Source organism: Pan paniscus, chromosome 18, assembly GCF_029289425.2.
Source record: "Pan paniscus chromosome 18, NHGRI_mPanPan1-v2.0_pri, whole genome shotgun sequence".
NCBI lineage: Eukaryota > Metazoa > Chordata > Mammalia > Primates > Hominidae > Pan > Pan paniscus.
The window spans coordinates 30,788,520-30,796,437 of NC_073267.2; positions in this window are offsets into that span (position 1 = coordinate 30,788,520).

Sequence of the window (7,918 nt, forward strand, 5' to 3'; positions counted from 1 at the left end):
AGAGCGAGACTCCGTCTCAAAAAAAAAAAAAATTTTTAATTAAAAATATCAAGTCATTTATCCAAAGCAACCTTGTGGGTAGGGATTATCACTGCACCTCTGTTTTACAGATCAGAAAACAGAGGCACAGAGAGGTTTGGTACCTTGTCCAAGGTTAAACAGTCAGGAAGTGAATAAAAATTTTTTTAAATCATATTTTCTGAATTTATTTGTCCCTATAATGTTAGGCAGATATAGAAAACATAAACTTATTTTCCTAAGGAACTGAAAGGCTTTTTTAAAAAGGAGGGAAAAAAACCACTGAATACAATTTAGACATCCTCATTCATATTTTCAGAACTTATCCTTCTCCTCCTCCTTCCTCTAATTCTTTTTTTTTTTTTTTTTTTTTTTAGATGGAGGTTCGCTCTTGTTATCCAGGTATCCAGGCTGGAGTGCAATAGCGCAATCTCAGCTTACCGCAAACTTCGCCTCCCAGATTCAAGCGATTCTCCTGCCTTAGCCTCCCGAGTAGCTGGGATTACAGCCATGCGCCACCACGCCCGGCTAATTTTGTATTTTTAGTAGATATGGGGTTTCTCCCTGTTGGTCAGGCTGGTCTCGAACTCCTGATCTCAGGTGGTCTGCTCACCTCGGCCTCCCAAAGTGCTGGGATTACAGGTGTGAGCCACTGCGCCTGGCTTCTTCCTCATATTCTTTTGAGACAGGGTCTCACTCTGTTGTCCAGACTGGAATGCAATGGCATGATCCTACCTCATTGCAGACTCAAACTTCTGGACTCAAGCAATCCTCCTTAGCCTCTGCCTCAGCCTCCAGCATAGCTGGGACTACAGGTGTGCACACAACACTCAGCTAATTTTTGTATTTAAAAAAATTTTTTTAGCTATGTTCTATGGAAAGGAATCTTTGTACTTTTTATAGAGATGGGGTCTTGCTATGTTGCTCAGGCTGGTCTTGAACTCCTGGCCTCAAGCAATCCCCTTGCCTTGGCCTCCTAAAGTGCTGGGATTACAGGCATGAGCCACCATGCTCGGCCAGTGTTTGCTTCTTTAGCTACTTTATTTTCTTCCCTCTGGATGGGACTCTGAAAATTAAAAGTTAAACCAAGAGCGGCCAGGCATGGTGGCTCACGCCTGTGATCCCAGCACTTTGGGAGGCAGAAGGGGGTGGATCACCTGAGGTCAGGAGTTCGAGACCAGCCTGGCCAACATGGCGAAACCCCATCCCTACTGAAAATACAAAAATTAGCCGGGTATGGTGGTGCACATCCGTAATCTCAATCACTCAGGAGGCTGAGGCAGGAGAATTGCTTGAACCCAGGAGGCGGAGGTTGCAGTGATCAGAGATGGTGCCACTGCACTCCAATCTGGGCAACACAGCAAGACTTTGTCTCAAAAAAAAAAAAAGATATATATATATATATATATGAAAAGATCCTGAGCTGGGGTCTGAAACCAGGCAGCCTGCCCTGCTATTTGCCCAGCTCCTGCATAGCTCATTGTGAGGACTAAATCATGCCAATGCATAGAAACTACAATACTTCACACGGTAGCCAGTAGCCAGTTACTGTCATTCTGAGCCAGCTACTGTCATTCTCAGCACCCACTGTATGCCAGGCACCGGGCTGAAATACTTTATATACATGTTCCCATTTAATCATCTACGCCACCTTACAAATGACTTCCCCATTTTACTGCTGAGAAATCTGAGTCTCAGAAAAGTTGAATGACATGCTTCAGACCATACAGTACATGACAAAATCGGTAAATGTGACCGCTACCTTCCAAGTCTGGAGAAAAGGAGGCGAAGAGAGGGGAAGGCGTGAGGGGAGGAGAGAAGGTGGGAGAGGGAAAAAGGGGAAGAGAAGGGATGAGAGTAGGAGAGGCAGAAGGAGTGAGGAGGAGTAGCACCCCTCTGCGGTTATTTTCTTTTTCTTTTTTTTTAAATTTGAGACAGAGTCTCACTCTGTCACCCAGGCTGGAGTGCAGTGACACAATCACAGCTCACTGCAGCCTCCACCTCCCAGGCTCAAGTGATCCTTCCACCTCAGCCTCCTGAGTAGCTGGGATGACAGGCGTGCACCACCACACCTGGCTAATCTGGGGAGGGTTTTTTTTCTAGAGATGGGATCTTGCTATGTTGCCCAGGCTGGTCTTCAACTCCTGGGCTCAAGCGATCCTCCTGCTTCAGCCTCCCAGAATTCTGGGATTACAGGCGTGAGCCACTGAGTGTGACCAGGGATGGTCATTTTCCTCTGCACCTGTGCTTACCCTGGACAAGAAAATGTGGAAGGGAGGAAAGTTTACAGGCCATGAGCTGGTTAGAGTCAGGCCCGAGTCTCACTGGAATCTGGACTATCTCCTACATTTCTTCCTTTCCTTGTCGATTTCTTCTTGTTGAGAGCAAAACAGTCCAAGGCTGCACAGGCTTGTCTGAGAGAGAAAATATGAGAGGAGAAAATTGTGGTTTTGAGCAATGGCTTTAAATTTTTTTAATAGTGACTCACAAGAGATATCTTTTATTTTATTTCATTATGTATTTATTTTTGTTTGTTTGTTTTGTTTTTTTGAGACAGAGTCCCACTCTGTTGTCCAGGCTGGAGTGCAGTGGCACAATCTCAGCTCACTACAACCTCCACCTCCTGGGTAGATGATTCTCCTACCTCAGCCTCCCAAGTAGCTGGGATTACAGGTGCATGCTACCACGCCTGGCTAATTTTTGTATTCTTAGTAGAGACACCATATTGGCCAGGCTGGTCTGAACTCCTGACCTCAAGTGAGCTGCCCGCCTTGGCCTACCAAAGTGTTGGGATTACACACACCTGTAATTCCAGCACTTCGGGAGGCCGAGGCAGGCAGATCATGAGGTCAGGAGATCGAGACCATCCTGGCTAACATGGTGAAACCCCGTCTCTACTAAAAATACAAAAAATTAGCTGGGCGTGGTGGCGGGTGCCTGTAGTCCCAGCTACTTGGGAGGGTGAGGCAGGAGAATGGCATGAACCTGGGAGACAGAGCTTGCAGTGAGCCGAGATCACGCCACTGCACTCCAGCTTGGGCCACAGAGTGGGACTCTGTCTCAAAAAAAAAAAAAAAAAAAGTGTTGGGATTACAGAGGTGAGCCATGGCGCCCAGCCGAGATATCTTTTATTTTGTGACTGCAGTTCATGCACCCACACGTTGAATGGAAAACCTTTGCACAACACATTCTGACTTACTATATGCAGTGCCCTGTGGAATTTTCTAGATCATTTTTCCACCAAATATTGATCATGACCCATTAAGCCAATTTCACTGCCCACTAGTGGCTAAACAAGCCAAGCGGGAAAAATCTTGGTTTGGAGAGCAGTGTTTCTCAATTTTTCTTTCATTATTGTTCCCCTAAGGGGCCCTTTTTACACTTTTTTTTCTAATCGCTGCCTATCACGAAAGTTTAATAACACAGATATATTTATGTCTATTTACATGTATCTTTTCCATATTAAAAAGAGTAAGTTTTTTGCCCCCTTGGGGGCGATATTATACCAGTTGAGAAGGCATCATTGTCCTAATGCTCATTTTCTGAGCCGCCTTTATTTATTTATTTACTTATTTATTTTATTTTATTTATTTTTTTTCAGATGGAGTTTTACTCTTTTGCACAGGCTGGAGTGCAGTGGCACGATCTTGGCTCACTGCAACCTGCCCCCGTTGGGTTCAAGTGATTCTCCTGCCTCAGTCTCCCAAGTAGCTGGGATTATAGGCGCCCACCACCACACCCAGCTAATTTTTGTATTTTTAGTAGAGACGGGGTTTCACCATGTTGGCCAGGCTGGTCTCAAACTCCTGACCTCAAGTGATCCACCCGCTTTGGCCTCCCAAAGTGTTGGGATTACAGGCATGAGGCACGGTGCCCTGCCTCTGATCCGCCTTTATACACATCAATCCCAACATCCAATGAGATAGGATTAGTTCCATTTTGCAAGTGATTAAGTGGAAACTGAGAGGTTATATTAATTATTGAAGATTGAAATGGCTGGCAATTAGACTGGGAATCCAGAAACTTACCAATATCCTAACTCAGCCTCTAGCTTCTCCAAACCTTTGTTTCCCCACATAAAAAAACCTCAGTTATGGTCAGTCATGGGTGTTTTTTGTTGTTGTTATTGTTGTTGTTGTTTTTTTCTATTTGACCTAATAAGAGCAAACATTAGGCCAGGCACAGTGGCTCACACCTGTAATCGCAATGCTTTGGGAGGCCGAGGTGGGTGGATCATGAGGTCAGGAGTTTGAGACCAGCCTGACCAACATGGTGAAAGCCCATTTCTACTAAAAATACAAAAAAAATTAGCCAGGCGTGGTGGCACGTGCCTGTAATCCCAGCTACTCAGGAAGCTGAGGCAGGAGAATTGCTTGAAACTGAAAGGCAGAGGCTGCAGTGAGCCGAGATCAGACCACTGCACTCCAGCCTGGCGACAGAGTAAAACGCCATCTCCAAAAGAAAAAAAAAAGCAAACATTTATAGAGCATTTACTAGACATCCGGCAGCAATCTAAGCCCTTTATATATATTAACTAACATAATATCCACAATAATCTTAAGACAGACATACTGGGGTTTTTGTTTTGTTTTGATTTTTGAGACGGGGTCTCTCATTTTGTCTCCCTTGATGAAGTACACTGGCACGATTAGCTCACTGTAACCTCAAATTCCTGTGCTCAGGGGATCCTCCTGCCTCAGCCTCCCAAGTGGCTGGGACTACAGGCTCTCAGGCTCATCACTACCAGCTTATTTTTTTAGTTTTTCCTACAGATAGGGGTCTCGATTTGTTGCCCAGGTTGGTCTCAAACTCCTGGCCTCAAGCATTCTCCTACCTTGGCCTCCCAAAGTGCTGGGATTATAGGCAAAAATCACTGTGTCAGGTGAGACATACTCTCAGTCACTGTTCGGATGAGGAAATTGAGGCACAGAGAGGTTGTGTGGCTTGCTCAAGGTCATGCAGGTAGAAAGTGGCACAAGTGGGGATTTGAACCAAGTAATCTGATTTTCAGAGCACAGGTTGTGCGTTCTGTTTTGTTTTTCACCATGTATTATTTTTTGAGATGGGGTTCTCACTCTGTTGCCCAGGCTGGAATGCAGTGGTGCCATCTCAGCTTCCTGCAACCTCCATTTGCCAGGCTCAAGTGATCCTCCTGCCTCAGCCTCCTGAGTAGCTGGGACCATAGGCAAGCCACCACCATGCACGGCTAATTTTTTGTATTTTTGGTAGAGACAGGGTTTCGCCATGTTGCTCATGCTGGTCTCAAACTCCTGAGCTCCAGCAATACGCCCGATCCTCCTGCCTCGGCCTCACAAAGTGCTGGGATTATAGGTGTGAACCACCATGGTTAGCATGAGCTAACCATGTCCTTTTTTTTTTTTTTTTTTTTAACTCTGTCTCCCAAGCTAAAGTGCAGTGGTGCGATCTCAGCTCACTGCAACCTCCGCCTCCCAGGTTCAAGCGATTCTCCTGCCTCAGCCTCTGGAGTAGCTGGGACTACAAGTGTGTGCCATCACACCTGGCTAATTTTTGTATTTTTAGTAGAGATGGGGTTTCACCATGTTGCCCAGGCTGGTCTCAAACTCCCGACCTCAAGTGATCTGCCTGCCTCACACCTCCCAGAGTGCTGGGATTACAGGCATGAGCCACAGTGCTAAACTAACCATGTACTTTATTTTCTTTCATTTGAGATGAAGTTTCGCTCTTGTTGCCCAGGCTGGAGGGCAATGGTGCGATCTCGGCTCACTGCAACCTCCGCCTCCTGGGTTTAAGCTATTCTCCTGCCTCAGCCTCCCGAGTAGCTGGGATTACAGGTGCCTGCCACCACACTCGGCTAATTGTTTGTATTTTTTTTAGTAGAGACAGGGTTTCAACCTGTTGCCCAGGCTGGTCTCAAACTCCTGACCTCAGGCGATCTGCCTGCCTTGGCCTCCCAATGTGCCGGGATTACAGAAGTAAGCCACTGTGGCTACCATGTACTTTAAAAGGAAACTTTTTATCACTCTGGAAAATAGAAAACCAGTACCACCTGTGATAAACAGAAGGTAACAAAAAACATACAAAATGAAAACACATTTTATAACATTCTAGCTAGATACTATGGGCAGCTGCTCATTCTGAACTGGACGCTGGCTCTCTCCTTGTTCAAAAAAGAAAGATCAGGCCGGGCACAGTGGCTCAAGCCTGTAATCCCAGCACTTTGGAGGCCGGCGGGCGGCGGGGGGGTGCGGATTAACTAAGGTCAAGGGTTCGAGACCAGCCTGGCCAATATGGTGTAACCCCATCTCTACTAAAAATATAAAAATTAGCCGGGCGTGGTGGCATGCACCTGTAATCCCAGCTAGTCAGGAGGTTGAGGCAGAAGAATTGCTTGAACCCAGGAGGTGGAGATTTCAGTGAGCCAAGATCGTGTCACTGTACTCCAGCCTGGGCGACAAAGCAAGACTCCATCTCAAAAAAAAAAAAAAAAAAAAAAAAGAACAAAAAGATAAGCACAGAGAGAAAGGTGTTAAAGGGTTTCTGGCAGCAAATTGAGAGTTTCTCCTCCAGTAATCAGAAGCGTTGAAAGGGAATTGGAAAGAGAAAGAGAGTAGCTTGTTCAGGGTGTGTGTGTGGTGTGTGTGTGATGTGTGTGGTGTGTGTGTGGTGTGTGTGTGGTGGGGTGTGTGTGGGGTGGGTGTATGGGGTGTGTGTGTGGTGTTTGTGTGTGTTTGTGTGTGTGGTGTGTGTGTGTGGTTTGTGTGTGTGGTGTGTGTGGGTATGGTGTGTGTGGTGTGTGGTGTGTTTGTGTAGTGTGTGTGGTGTGTGTGTGGTGCATGTGTGGTGTGTGTGTATTTGTGTGTGGTATGTGTGTTTGTGTGGTGTGTATGGTGTGTGTGTGGTGTGTGTGGTATGTGTGGTGTGTGTGTGTGGTGTGTGTGGTATGTGTGTGGTGAGTGGTGTGTGTGTTTGTGTGGTGCGTGTGTGTATTTGTGTGTGGTATGTGTGTTTATGTGGTGTGTGTATGGTGTGTGTGTGTTGATGTGTTTGGTGTGTGTTTGTGTGTGTGTGTTGTGTGTGTTTGTGTGTGTGGTGTGTGTTTGTGTGTGTGTGTGTCTTCTTGCTGACATACCACCTAAAATAAACCCAAGATGGGATGCACCGCACACTCTGAACCCTTATCGGGTGGTCAATGGGTGTTCACGACATCCCAGCAGAGGAAGGGAGACACACCAGCCTGTCCTGGCCTGGGTGTGCAGCCAGAAAGCATGGGGCCAGGCTGGGCAACACAATGAGACCTCCTCTCTACAAAAAGTCAAAAAAATTAGCTGGGCGTGGTGCTGTGTGCCTGTAGTCCCAGCTACTTAGGAGGCTGAGGTGAGAGGATCGCTTGAGCTAGGGAGGTGGAGGCCACAGTGAGCCATGATCGCGCCACTGCACTCCAACCTGGGTGACAGAGGGAGACCCTGTCTCAAAAACAAAACAAAAACAAACAAAACATAGAGCATTAGGCAGTCCACCACGTGTGGAGGGGCAGTGCAGGGCAGGGGTATAGGAGGGCCCATCCAAGCCTCTGTGACTTTGGCCACCATCTTTCCTTCCCCTAGCCTGTCTCCCCAGGCGAGTTTCACCCCCAGGCAGTCCTTAGAGACCCACCACCCAATTTACCCTTGGCCTTGAGTTTACCGTTCTCTGTTCTTCCAGGTTCTGCCGCCCACAGGCTGTTTCACTCATCCTCTCCACTGGGTGCCCTGCGGAGGTGTGCAAGTGTGATATCATCGAAGGCTGTGAATAAGTAAACAATAAGTGGCCAGAAGTGGCCTGTTTCCCACATGATACCCAGGGAAGGGTCCGATTCCCCCCGCCTGGGCTCTGGGGCAAGTCCTGGCTGGCGTGCCAGAGCATTTATTATTTAGTATTT